The sequence below is a fragment of the Triturus cristatus genome, chromosome 4_1 (genome assembly GCF_964204655.1).
Source record: "Triturus cristatus chromosome 4_1, aTriCri1.1, whole genome shotgun sequence".
Lineage (NCBI taxonomy): Eukaryota > Metazoa > Chordata > Amphibia > Caudata > Salamandridae > Triturus > Triturus cristatus.
The window spans coordinates 104,414,111-104,429,241 of record NC_140585.1 but is presented as its reverse complement, the minus strand read 5'-3'; the positions used below and the strand labels follow the sequence as shown (position 1 = coordinate 104,429,241).

At 46.1% G+C, this 15,131-nt stretch overlaps 1 long non-coding RNA gene across 1 annotated transcript in view; it reads left to right on the top strand.

Annotated features, from left to right (window-relative positions):
- LOC146839693 (uncharacterized) overlaps positions 1-14,545 on the top strand; it is a 31,760-nt gene extending 17,215 nt beyond the window's left edge. Inside the window, exons 2-3 of the long non-coding RNA XR_014980699.1 lie at positions 9,598-9,648; positions 13,193-14,545. This is a non-coding gene — a long non-coding RNA (uncharacterized LOC146839693). The remainder of the gene's footprint in view (positions 1-9,597; positions 9,649-13,192) is intronic.
- The last annotated feature ends 586 nt before the right edge of the window (positions 14,546-15,131 follow it).

Genomic DNA, 15,131 nt, shown 5'->3' with positions numbered 1-15,131 from the left:
TTTTGCTGTAGGTGTGTGGTTCAATGCATCAGCAGTTGCTGCTGCCAACATGTGTCTGTGTGTAGATGGCCATGGCACACTGTTCCGCACACCAGCCCACATATGTGATCTGCCATGAGGTGTGTATGTATGCAACTACACGGAGTATCAAAACAAGTACATATCCACATGCTCTCTATGTATGTTCTGTCTCGACATGTACTCCTCCAAGGCAATGTGTGTGGGCTGTCCTTTTCCTATGACATGTGACCAGTGCATATCGCATCCACCAACCTGTCTGTACCATACGCATACTACTTCTGCACATGTGTGGATGTCTGTGAATCCTGTGATGCGTGTGCATGTTCACTTACACTGGCCCACAGCTAGTCTCATGCCATGTCATCGTGAGCTTGCCCCACTCCGTTAGTGGCTGTCCCTTGGTAGGAGTGTCACCTGACTGGCGTACGTGTCCAGGAAATGTGGCACAGACCTGACTCAGAATGTGCCATTTGTGGATTGGCTGTTTAACATGTGCTCAGTGCATTGTCAATGTCGTTGTACAGTGCTCACTCTTCGGTGTTCCTTCCATTTCACTGCAGGGCTCCGCCTCTCCCTCGACGTATGCCAGACATGGCAGCCCTGCATGGACGGGACTGTATACGCCGCTACAGATTCAGCCAACGGTTGATTGATGAGTTGACTGGCCGGCTGGAAGCACAACTCCTCCCGCGCCACAGGTATCCCAGTGCACTGACACCCAAGTTGAAGGTGATGGCAGCCCTACATTTCCTTGCCACGGGTACGTTCCAACATACCATTGCTGACGTCGGGGGCATGTCCCAGACGATGTTCAGCCGTGTTCTGCATGATTTCTTAGAGGCCATGTTGGTTCACCTGGATGAGTACATTAAATTCCTAATTCGTGAGCAGTTGACAGATGTCAAGCGTGAGTTCTATGCCCTGGGAGGGATGCCCCATGTCATTGGGTCCATAGATGGGACACATTTTGCGTTGGTACCACCACAGGCACAGGAGGTGGTGTATAGGAATCGCAAACATTATCACTCCATTAATGCCCTTGTGGTGTGTCTGTCCAACATGGTGATTTCACATGTCTGTGTTCGCTTTCCAGGATCAGCACACGATGCCTTCATCATGAGGCGTAGCAGGCTGCCTGAAATGATGCTGCAGCTGCGGAACGAGCGAGCATGTATTGTTGGTGGCTAGACTCTGGCAGTTCAGTGTTTGGCGTCATCTTCCAATCTCACTGCCTGTGCTGACACACTTCTGTCCATGATGTTTCCTTGTAGGGGACGCTGGCTATCCCAACATGCCATGGCTGATGACGCCTGTCCGCAACCCCAGCACGGCTGCCGAGCACCGCTACAACAACGCCCATGGGCGGACCAGGAGAGTCATTGAGAGGACGTTTGGACTTCTGAAGAGCCGATTCCGGTGCCTCCACAAGACCGGCGGAGCACTCCCATATGCCCCGGTGAAGGTGTGCAAGATCATCATCGTCTGCTGCATGCTGCACAACATGGCAGTGGAGGAAGCTGTTCCACTCATACTGGATCAAGATGACCAGGACCATCCACCCGTGGAGGATGAAGGCCTTGGTGACGGGGCAAGTGATGTGGAGGAGGAGGAGGCTGTGGAGGACATGCGGAGTCGGCTCATACGCAACTTCTTTGCTTAGTGGTGAGTTCCAGTGTCTGAGTGTGCACGCATTGGGCCGTGTGTGGCATGTGTTGCAATGTGTGTGTCCATCTGCATGTCTGCCAAGTGAGTCAGTGGTGTGTATTGAAGTGTCACTCGAGTGATGGCGCAATGGAAGGATGTTGTCAGAGAGTCATCATTGTCACCTGTCATGTTGACAACATGATACGTGTTGAGTACATGCTTGCGGATGTGCTCCTTTGGGCTGACTCCTTGTGTGTCTCTCTTCCACATTTCCATGGGCATGCTGTCTGCTGGTGGCATTGTTGTGCTCCTGCTACTCCTCATGAACACAGCAACATGTGCTGATTCTGCGTCACATGCACGGGCAAGTTTGGAAATCTCCTTAGGGTAAGGGATGCCTCACGGCGTTTTGGGTGTGTAAATTGTTTGTAGTCTGTGTGCACTTCTCCGGTTCATGTGTGGTCAATTTGCATACATGTGGATCCTACATGGGGAACATGACATGGGGCAGGCTTCACCTGGAGCCATGGTCAGACTTGGTGACTGTCATGTGTCAGGGGATTGGGGATTGTGATAAGGCCATCAATGTGTGTAACACTGGCCTCGGAAACATACAGGTTGCACCGGGTTCACATGGTGTGTGATTGCCCCATCAGGGCCTCAATGGTGTATAGCAGCCTCTCCGTGGCAGTAGGGGGTGTTTAGCTGTTATCCGTCACTTGTGTGCCAGTTCAATGGAATACCAGCATCTGTGTTGCAATGGGGGGTGCCAGTGTTGCTCCCACATGTTCATCCACATGACCTGTGTATGTGTTGACAGAGTATCATTGTCATTCCAACACACATGACTAATAAATTTGTCCCTCTGTCTCCAAGCTGCCTCTTCCCTGTCAATGGTGGCCTGTTGCCACTGTGCGTGCGGCATGTCTGGCATAGTTTTCAGAGGTGGTGCATATGTGTCTATGTGTAGAGTGACAAGATGCTAGCGGTTTGTCAGGGAGTGGAAACTGTATTATGCACAAGATGCACAGTTCCATCCACCTCAAGGCAAGATAGACCATCCCCCAGGGCAACTACAACATCCGTGTCGAATCCTACCCTGCAGTCTACGGACATGTGCCTTACGACTCCCATGATACTTGTCCATATCTGGAGTGCATCTGCACAGCTCTGCTACTGCATTGGGCAACCAGGCCACATCAACGTCCAAACGGGATGGGGGGAATGATTCACAGCCAGCTGCAGGATGACCTTCTCGATCCACGCCCACACTCATGATGCAGCCCACAACCCCAACACAACCATGTGGCACTGTGATCCAAAACTGCATTCTGGCATCTCCATGCATCCAACCTTGGCCTAGCCACCATTCTCAACATCCGCCTGACGCTAGCATGCAGGACATGGTAGGGACACATGTCTAGACATACCTGGGAGCGGCAAGCCAGGTCACTCCACATGATCCCTGACCTCTGCGCATGACTGTTGCTCCCCTGAATGTGTCTGTAGCCACAGTTGTGCGGGAACCACTCAGCTGGTTGGGCCCAGCACAGGTGAGTATGGTACTCCATGTCTGTATCAGATGATACATTGGGACCCATGTGTGTCCTGGGCAAGACTGAGACCCCACGGTTTGGATGGTTGGAGTTAATTCTGAGATCAGGCATGCTTTGACTTTACGACACACACATGTATTGTAATAATGCAGAATCACGGCATCATCTTGTAAGTGTGATTAATTTATTTGTGGTGGGGTACGGGTTTGTGGGGATGACAAGAGGTGCACAGCGGGAGTGTAGAATCCAAAGTTCACTGGGGGAGTTGGTATCCTTGCCGTAGCAAAATGTCAGAGTCCATGCCACAGTCTTCGTCAACATAGGTCAGACAGTGACCAGCAAGTCCATGTGGCAGAGGATGTCATGTGCTGCTATTGGGCCAGAGGGCCAGGTGCCAGGCCAGGTGACCTGGGAGATCGTGATGTTCTGCTGACTCTCACAGTCTTTTTCGTGGACGACCCACCTTCCTGCGGGGACCCTCGGAAGCAGGCCGTGACGATGTCTGTGACGCTCCGTCGGATGAATCCTCCTCCTCCTGATCCCTCCCTGTGTCTGGTAATGGCCTTCGCCTGGTGCCACAGGGAGGGTTGCCCATGTTGTCGGCAATCCGACGGAGTACACCGGTCATTTGGGTTTGCACCGCCACGAGCTCAGCCTGTCTATCCTCCATCCTTCCTTGGTGTTGCAGTTGACAGGCATGTTGCTGGGCCTGCAGGGTCTTCATCTCCTGGAGGGTCCCCTTGATGTCATTGAGGGTGGACGCAATCTGGTCCATGCCCCTGGTGTCACGCCGGTATGTATCCAGGATGTTGCTGACCTGGGACACTACCGGGTCCTGAGCTCCCTGGTCAGGTTCGCGCCTCCGCCGTCCTCCACTCCCGCCACCCCTGCCCACGTGCACCTGGCCTGCCGTTGTGGGCGCATCGGGTCTCCGGGACCCCTGAGGGATGGCATCTGCGTTGCCGCCTGCCTCCTCCTGGGTGCCCGGAGGACCGTGTCCCTCCTGGGCAGACTGGCTGGGTGGTCGTGTGCGGGCAGGGCTCCTGGACGTCTCCTGGGATGTGGCAGGAATGGGGGTGGTGGTTGGCACAGTTGTACCTGACGCAGGTGCTGCAGGTGGTTGGACACCAGAGGGGCCAGGTTGGTCTGGGTCATCAAGGGAGTGGTGAGAGTCGTCGCTGGCGGTGGGGTCCTCATCCCGCAGAGCCTGGTCCTGTGAGACTTCCCCCCCAGTGTTGGGGGGTGATCGTCGACGTTGACCTGTGTGTGAGAGAGACAATGTTAACAGTGTTACATGTGGCATCCATGTTTCATGCATTTCTGATTTGGCACTCTTCCTCTGGGTAGTTGGATCTGTCTTGCATTCCTCTCACAGTGCACTTGTGCATGGGTATGTCCCTTGGCCACAGCTGTCAGGGCTTTACGCATGTGTGACACAATCTTAGTTGATGCATCTATTTGGGTACACAGTCAGCAGTGTGGTGTGCGGGCGTAGCGAGCCATGCAGAGGCGCCTTACGTGTTGCACTGTACGTGGCCAAATGGTGTTTTGCCAAGGCAATTTGATGTTGCAGGTAGGTGACTGAAGCATTTGTGACAGGGTTCTTACCGACACAGTGGGTGGGTATACTGGGTGTGTGGTTAGGTCTGTGCCTGCAGCACGGATGGACTCGTGCACATATTGACACATGGAACGGTCTTCATCTACGGTAGGGGGGGGGTTGAGGCACTGCCAGACCTTGTCTGCATGCACACAGTCCACCGGCTGACGAGTGGACATGGCCACACCACCCAAGGGTGATTTAGTCTCCCTGTGTCTCCCTTCCTCCCTCCCTCTGTCACCCTCCTCCCTCTGTCGGTCTCCCTCTGTCACCCTACTCCCTCCCTCTGTCTGTCTCCCTGTGTCCCCCTCTGTCTCCTTCCCTCTCATTCCCCCTCTCCCTCCCTCTATTTGTCACCCTCTGTCACCTCAGGCCAGCTTCCTGGGCACACACAGTTAGCCGGTCTTTGAATGGCCATTGGCTTGTTCATGTGAGTTAGTTCCTGTTCTCCGGGCACCCATTGGGCAGTGTGTCTGAGTGTAGGCTGCTGCTGTGGCGGTGTGTGCTGAGACTCTATCAGAGCGATGCATCTTCATTGTCTGCTGTTATGTGCAAATTGTGCCTTCAGACCCATGTCATCCTGCATGGCAGCCACCATTTGCAGGCAAGACAGTACTGTGTGGGTACACACAGTTTGTATGGCTGTGCCCTGGGCCATATGGGCTGAGGGCATTGTGGTGTGCTTGTGAGTTGCTCAATGTTAGTTTTGATGCCCCCACTCCCAGCATCGGCCACATCCTGTGTTGTGTTGGTGTTTTGTGTGGCCTGTGACTTGGCATGGCCCTGATTGATGCATGGGGCATGGAGGCGCTAGTGGCATGTGTGTGTTTGTGGAGTGTTGTTGTGTCCGGTGGTGGCTTGGGGGGGGTGGCATGCATGATTGATTGTGTATGGCATCCCCCCCCATGTGAGGTGAGTTGTTTGTGTACTCACCAGGGTCTGGGAGTCCTGGTAGTCCGTGTAGTCCCTCCACTGCCAGCGTGGACATCACCTTCTCCTCCCAGGGATGGTATTGTACCGGTCTGGGGGGCGGCCCTCCTCCAGTGATGTTCCCCTGGTTGTGATTGTCAGTCATCTTCCTCTTGACCGTCCTCCGCAGATCGTACCACCTGGATTGGCACTCGTGCCTGGTCCTTCTGGTGGTCCCAACAGCATTCACAGAATCGACAATCCTCTGCCACATGGCCGTTTTTTCGGATATGCTGGTCTGTCTGACCAATGTTCCGAAGAGCTGTGGCTCGACTCTGAGGATTTCGTCGACAAGGATCTCCAGCTCCTCCTTTGTGAACTTTGGATTCTTGGTGGTGGACATGGCGTGGGGTGTGGGTGTGGATGGTTGTGGGGGTGTGGGTGTGGATGTGGATGGTTGTGGGTGTGTGGGTGTGGTAGTGGAGGTGTGTGTGTGAATGTGATGAGGGGGTGTTTGTGTAGGTGGTTGTGTGAAGGTATGCAAGTGTGAGGTTCAAGTATGGTGGTGTGGGTCGTCTGTAGGCTCTGGCAGCAGTGGGTCTGTTGCAAAGGCTCATGGTTTGTGTGTGTGGTCCATTTTTATTGGTCCATTTGTGGGTGTGGCTGTGTTTGAAATTTGTGTGGGTGTGTTATGAGGAGTGATTGAGTTTTGGGCCTCTGTTTGGCAGTTTGGCAGTTGCAGGTCAGTGTATGTGATGTTTGTGGGGTTGTTGGGCATGTTTGGTGGTGTGGGGAAACTCTAATTGACTCTCCTTGTGTAAATATGGTTTGTCCTGGTTCAGTACGTGTGTTTTTCGCGTCAGTACGGTCCGTACATGCACTGGTGGGGGCACGGTCCGTACATTCCCTGGTGGGGTGTGGGTACGGCCGTACATACACGGGTGGTGGTTCGGTGCGTACATACACGGCTGGGGGGGGGGGGGTTCGGTGCGTACATACACGGCTGGGGGGGTTCGGTCCGTTCATACACGGGTGGGGGTTTGGTGCGTACATACACGGGTGGGGGTTCGGTGCGTACATACACGGGTGGTGGTTGGGTGCGTACATACACGGGTGGTGGTTTGGTGCGTACATACACGGCTGGGGGGGGTTCGGTGCGTACATACACGGGTGGTGGTTGGGTGCGTACATACACGGGTGGTGGTTCGGTGCGTACATACACGGCTGGGGGGGGGTTCGGTGCGTACATACATGGCTGGGGGGGGGATTCGGTCCGTTCATTCACGGGTGGGGGTTTGGTGCGTACATACACGGGTGGGGGTTCGGTGCGTACATACACGGGTGGTGGTTGGGTGCGTACATACATGGGTGGTGGTTCGGTGCGTACATACACGGCTGGGGGGGGTTCGGTGCGTACATACACGGGTGGTGGTTGGGTGCGTACATACACGGGTGGTGGTTCGGTGCGTACATACACGGCTGGGGGGGGGTTCGGTGCGTACATACACGGCTGGGAGGGGGTTCGGTCCGTTCATACACGGGTGGGGGTTTGGTGCGTACATACACGGGTGGGGGTTCGGTGCGTACATACACGGATGGTGGTTGGGTGCGTACATACATGGGTGGTGGTTCGGTGCGTACATACACGGCTGGGGGGGGGTTCGGTGCGTACATACACGGCTGGGGGGGGGGGGTTCGGTCCGTTCATTCACGGGTGGGGGTTTGGTGCGTACATACACGGGTGGGGGTTCGGGGCGTACATACACGTGTGGTGGTTTGGTGCGTACATACACGGCTGGGGGGGGGTTTGGTGCGTACATACACGGGTGGGGATTCGGTGCGTACATACACGGGTGGGGGTTCGGGGCGTACATACACTGCTGGGGTAGGGGTTCGGGGCCTACATACACGGGTGGGGGTTCGGTGCGTACATACACGGGTGGGGGTTCGGGGGCGTACATACACGGGTGGGGGTTCGGGGCGTACATGCACTGCTGGGGTGGGGGTTCGGTCCATTCATACACGGGTGGGGGTTCGGGGCGTACATACACGGGTGGGGGTTCGGTGCGTACATACACGGGTGGGGGTTCGGGGGCGTACATACACGGGTGGTGGTTGGGTGCGTACATACACGGGTGGTGGTTCGGTGCGTACATACACGGCTGGGGGGGGGGTTCGGTGCGTACATACACGGCTGGGGGGGGTTCGGTCCGTTCATTCACGGGTGGGGGTTTGGTGCGTACATACACGGGTGGGGGTTCGGGGCGTACATACACGGGTGGTGGTTTGGTGCGTACATACACAGCTGGGGGGGGTTTGGTGCGTACATACACGGGTGGGGATTCGGTGCGTACATACACGGGTGGGGGTTCGGGGCGTACATACACTGCTGGGGTGGGGGTTCGGGGCCTACATACACGGGTGGGGGTTCGGTGCGTACATACACGGGTGGGGGTTCGGGGGCGTACATACACGGGTGGGGGTTCGGGGCGTACATGCACTGCTGGGGTGGGGGTTCGGTCCATTCATACACGGGTGGGGGTTCGGGGCGTACATACACGGGTGGGGGTTCGGTGCGTACATACACGGGTGGGGGTTCGGGGGCGTACATACACGGGTGGTGGTTGGGTGCGTACATACACGGGTGGTGGTTCGGTGCGTACATACACGGCTGGGGGGGGGGTTCGGTGCGTACATACACGGCTGGGGGGGGGTTCGGTCCATTCATTCACGGGTGGGGGTTTGGTGCGTACATACACAGGTGGGGGTTCGGTGCGTACATACACGGGTGGTGGTTGGGTGCGTACATACACGGGTGGGGGTTCGGGGCGTACATACACTGCTGGGGTGGGGGTTCGGGGCCTACATACACGGGTGGGGGTTCGGGGCGTACATGCACTGCTGGGGTGGGGGTTCGGTGCGTACATACGCGGGCGGGGGGGTGGTGGGGTGTTCGGCGCGTATGCGGGCACATGTCTCCATGGTTGCTATGGGAGTTCGGTTCGGACGGTGTTTTTTGCGTACGGTTGTGAAATGGGGAGGACGGGAGGGATCGTACTTGCGCTGTCGGACTTTATTTTTCCGCACGGTGTGTTTTTCGACCGGGGACGTGTCGGTGACTTTTCCCGACCCGAGGACGTGTGGGGAAATCTTCCCAATGCGATTCGTATGGACTTTTTTCCGTTCGAATCGTACTTGGCAGTTTGTACGCTACTTTGACGATTCGGACGGAAAAAAATCCGGATACGAGTCGGACGGGGAATTTTTTTACCGGATCGGAATTGGCACCTTGATTGTGAATTTTCTTTCCGATATTGCCAGTCGGAGAATGGCCTATATGACGGTCAATAATTTCCATTCTGCAATTTCGGCAGGACTCCCCCGCATTGAAGGGAAACTGGTTGGGGAGCATCCCTTGATTTATAAGTTATTGAGAGGTATAAGATTAGTGAAACCATCAGAGCGCAGATATTCTACTCGTAGACGTAGATGTAGTACTTCGTTTTATCAGAAGCTGGCCGGCAAATGAAGGTCTTTGACCAAAACCTTTGTCAGCAAAGCTTACCATGTTATTATGCCTGATTTCCTGTAGACGCGTCTTGGACGTACGAGCTGTGGATTTAGCAGGTAGAGTATTTAGTCCTTCAGGAGTTTCTTTCACTATTTCTAAACAAACTAAAACTAATTCCAAGTGTGTAAGTTATCCGGCTTTTCCACACCATAGTAAATGGTTCGTTGTACAATGTTTGAAATGTTACGAGGATTGTACTTGTGAATTTAGAAGTGATGTTGCAGGTCAGGGTGTTTAGCCAAAATATCGAGTTTTAAATTTCGACCTACAATAATATCGTGTTTTTAATATCGTAGGTACAGAATATCGAAGTCAAGAATATCGATGGACAGAATATCGATCCCAAGGTAAGTAATATCGAAGTTAATAATATCGAAGTAATTAATATCGATGTAAGTAATATCGTAAGTAAAAATATCGATGTCAATAATATCGATATTTATTTAGTGTAATGTCATTTAATATGTATTTTATTTGTATGTTAAAGATTATTGTAATGTATTTTAATACATTTAAAAATAAATGTTTAGAGATTAATAATTATTTTACATTTAATTTAGCGTTTTAGTATCAGAGCGGGTTGTGGGTTTATAGGGGAATAGGGTGGGAAGTAATTTAATTATAATTAATGAATTAATATGTATTGTTTAATTGGTATTTATGATTAATTAATTGGTAATTAATTATTAATTGGTAATTAATTGATTAATTAATTGTTAATTAATTATTAATTGTAAAATTATTTTATTAATTGGTTAATTATATACATTATAATTAGTTCATTATTAATATTTATTTATTGTTATTGTTAATTAATGAATTGTTAATTAGTAATTAATTGGTGCTTTAATTTTATTAAGTGATTGATTCATAATTAAATTAATTATGTGAATTTTTATGTGTAGTGGGTTGTGGGTTTATAGGGGAATAGGGTGGGAAGTAATGTAATTATAATTAATGAATTAATATGTATTGTTTAATTGGTATTTATGATTAATTAATTGGTAATTAATTAATAATTGGTAATTAATTTGATTAATAGATTAATTAATTTTTAATTAGTTATTAATTGTAAAATTATTTTATTATTTGGTTAATTATATACATTATAATTAGTTTATTAATAATATTTATTTATTGTTATAGTTAATTAATTGTTAATTAGTAATTAATTGGTGATTTAATTTTATTAAGTGATTAATTCATAATTAAATTAATTATGTGAATTTTTATGTGTAGTGGGTTGTGGGTTTATAGGGGAATAGGGTGGGATGTAATTAAAATAAAATAAATAATGATATATTTTATTTATTTGTAATTATTATTAATTAATTGTTATTAGTTAGTTAAATATAGTGAATATAAATAATTGATTATTGTATTTTATTTGTTGTTATTGCTAATTAATGTATTGTTAATTAATAATTAATAGGTGAATATTTGTAATTTCGTAGTTAATATGTATTAATTAGTCAATTAATAACTATATTAATTATAAAGAATGTATTATTAATTGTAAATAAGAGATAAATTGATATTTAAATCTATTGTGTATTTTGTATGTGTAGTGTGTTGTGTGTTAAAGGGGGAATAGTGTGGGATGTAATTTAAATTTATTTATTTAAATATTTATTTTACATAATTGGTATTTAATAATAATTATTTTTTTAAAACATTGTTAACATGCAATTTTTTAATAAGAAATTATTGAATTGGTTATAATGTTCATAGAATCACTATGCTATCTAGTGCTTTCCCAACTGTTTTACTATCTTGAGTGGGAATAGTAATTTTTACCCCTACGCTATCCAGCGCTTTCCCTACTGTTGCACTCTCTGGAGTTGGAATAGTAATTTTTACCCCTACGCTATCCAGCGCTTTCCCTACTGTTGCACTCTTTGGAGTTGGAATAGTAATTTTTACCCCTACGCTATCCAACCTTTTCTCTACTGTTGCACTGTCTGGAGTGGGAATAGTAAATTTTACCCTTACGCTATCCAACACTTTCCCTACTATTGCACTCTCTGGAGTTGGAATAGTAATTTTTACCCTTACGCTATCCAACACTTTCCCTACTATTGCATTCTCTGGAGTGGGAATAGTAAATGTTACCCTTACGCTATCCAACACTTTCCCTACTATTGCACTCTCTGGAGTTGGAATAGTAATTTTTACCCCTACGCTATACAACGTTTTCCCTACTGTTGCACTCTTTGGAGTTGGAATAGTTATTTTTACCCCTACGCTATCCAACGTTTTCTCTACTGTTGCACTGTTTGGAGTGGGAATAGTAATTTTTACCCTTACGCTATCCAACACTTTCCCTACTATTGCACTCTCTGGAGTGGGAATAGTAAATGTTACCCCTACGCTATCCAACGTTTTCACTACTGTTGCACTCTTTTGAGTTGGAATAGTTATTTGTACCCCTACGCTATCCAACGTTTTCCCTACTGTTGCACTGTCTGGAGTGGGAATAGTAATTTTTACCCTTACGCTATCCAACACTTTCCCTACTATTGCACTCTCTGGAGTGGGAATAGTAATTTTTACCATTACGCTAACCAACACTTTCCCTACTGTTGCACTCTCTGGAGTTGGAATAGTAATTTTTACCCCTACGCTATCCAACGCTTTCCCTACTGTTGCACTCTTTGGAGTTGGAATAGTAATTTTTACCCCTACGCTATCCAATGTTTTCCCTACTGTTGCACTCTCGGGAGTTGGAATAGTTATTTTTACCCCTACGCTATCCAACATTTTCCTTACTGTTGTTTTTGTTGAAGTTGGACTAGTAGTTTTATTGTGTCTGATATTTAATATGTTTTGTAATATTTTAGCTATTGTAATATATAATTAATAATAAAAATTATTCAAATTAAAAATATTGATTATTATTTGCTATATGTAATTATTTAATATTTATTAATGTTATTGTTTTATGTGTATAGATGTACTGGTAATTTAAATAAATATTTAATAATTTATATGTTACAGAAATTATTATTAAAAGTAATTATTAAGTAAGTGTATATGTTATATATTATATATATATGTTTAATTAAAGTTTCATTTAAATATATATATTTATTATAAATTTTACATATTATAAAATATATTTAATTATGTTTCTTTGATTTATAAGTATTATTTGGTTAATTTTACATATATTTTTAAACTAAAAAAAACCGATATTTTTGAATTACGATATTTTTGACATCGATATTAAATTATCGATATTTTTGTACTTACCATGTTGTAGATAGGATGTCGATATTCTTGACCACGATATTTTTGTTGCGATATTTTTGTAGGTCGAATTTTTGTCTTTCGAAATTATGTCATACAACCGCAGGTCAGTTATTGATTTTTCTTCAGAAACCTTTTCGAACAGTCTCTTCTGCGACTTTGGCTAGATGGGTCAAATGGTTATTGAGTGAGGCCGGGATTGATGTCTCGGTTTTTGGGGCTCATATAGTGAGAGGAGCCATGGCTTCTAAAGCCTTTGTGACTGGTTCTTGTTTGGAGGACATTATGACTGCGGCGGATTGGTCGTCTGATTCAACGTTTAAAATATTTTATCATAAACCTATTGTGGATGTGGCAACTAATGTGGTGGAAAAACTTTAAAACTAGCATAATCAGAAGCCTTTGTTTCCTGATATCGAATAAAATTAATTCTAGCTTACGCGTCAAGAATTATCAAATATATTAAGGAAACGGAGGCGAGCATTATCCCACCCAAACAAATGTTATTATAAATATTTAATTTTAAAAAGTAGCTGAAATGTCATGATTTAGAATTGACAAGTGTAAAGTGATTACAGATACCCACCCTTGTTAATGTAAGCCTTAAGTCAAGAGGTATTATGGCCTTGATTTTCTTTTCAGGTGCAGAGGACAAGACAACCTGAGTTTGGATCACCTGATTTGCTTGTTATTGAGAAGGCAAGGATTCCTTCTGTTGAAGGTCCAGAAGACGACGTTCAGTCAGGAGACCAATGGTTCTGAAGTTATAGTTCTGTTTGGACTGTTCGCAAAGAAAGAGGACGATCTCTGAGGACACCGAGTTATATGCCCGGGGGGTTGAGAGGTGATTGGTGGAGACAGGGCACACTGTGCCTGATGGGTTATGTAGTTTAAAGTTTCATTGGCTGCTGTACATGTCAGTAAAGAAAAGAGAAGCATAATCCTCTCCTCCGTGTCCTTAATAGAATTGAAAATTCTAACGCGAAAGCTAGAATTTTTTTCATCCTCCCTGAACACACACAGTAGCAGCAGCAATCGCGCAGAGGGTGAGATCCTGTAAGTAATTGTTCACGCAAACAGCCCTGGAACCATGGTTTATTTGGACTATAGATATATACCAACATATGTGTATTGCTTTGTATACACGTGTATAATAATTATGTTTGAACATGTATATAGGTGACTGCATAATAAGTAAATCTTTTATCATAACTATTGATCTACAATTGCTTCACTATTGAATTACAAAAAATAAAAACAAATACATTAATTGAAAGTACAACAACACTTGAAAGCCAAAGTTTATTAAATGCATCTTTAATGTACATATATTACCTTCCTTATGCATATATATATACATATATATACCTTCCATGTACTTATGTATCAATATATTTATTACCTTTCTTCTAATTCAGCATATCCAAGGCACTACCCTATTTCTCACCATATACCACTTTCAATATATACTTTTATAGAATTCTTTATTTGCACATTTAGTATTTTGAATTCTGCCTGAATAGTACCTTTTCTTGGCTTTTTCGATAGCTGACTTGTATAATTTGTTAAGTTTCTGTAGGCGAAGTCTTGATTGGTGTTTGTTTTGAGCCAGGCTTGCTAATTTGTTTTTTTATCTCTTTTATCTCTGTATTTCTCCAAGGTGCCTGTTTTCTTATGTTTTATTATGTAGTCTTTAGTAGTATCAGGATATCAAAAGCTTCTTGTAGGCACTCATAGTTTTTTAACAGAATTTATTGTCTCTAGATCTGTACTGGATGTTATTTGTGTTTCTAAGTGTTCCAAATTGAGTTTCTTTCACGGTTGATAGGTGGGTGCACGTAACGGGGTTTTCGGGTCGTCGCTTTGAGTTGTTTTATGTTGGAAAGCAAGCAAGTGGCAAGTGCTGGTCTGACCACGTCACCGAAGTCATTGTTTGAAAGGTAACTAGTTCTGTATTTATTCCGTAGACCCAATAATAAACTTTGAAGGAGTTCTAAACAAAATGGTGCACCCCCTTCAGGATACCTTAAAACAATGAAGTTCACAATCAGAAAAACATAAAAGAAGGTATTTCGATAAAAGAGCAATTGACTTAAATAAATTAATACGGGTGCAATTCCTTCAAGTCTCAGAAATAAGACAACACTAAATCATTATTCTAAAAAACCGCTGCAGGAGCGAAAAAGAAAAAAATCGAAAACTATGCAGGATAAAAAATGGGTGGACATTCAGATTGCAGCCAAACAAAAAAATGAATGTGTTTACTGGAGACTAATTGCTTACCAAACAGGCACAAGAAAACAAGCCCCACCAGTTCCCTCAGTCGAATGGGAATCATATTTTGGTAGCCTATACAATTTAAACCAAAGGAAAGAAAGTGCGATCCTAGTTTCATGCAAGATTGGAGAAAAAACTCCAGACAATGGTTCTCCATCTCCTCAGCAAATCGTACACTTCATTAAAATGGCAAGATCGTCCACTGCAATGGGCCCGGCTCAGATTTCAATAAAGGTACTGCAAAGCAATCCAAAAGAGTGGAGCACGTTTCTAGCCCCTCTGTTCTCCCAATGCTTTTCTACTG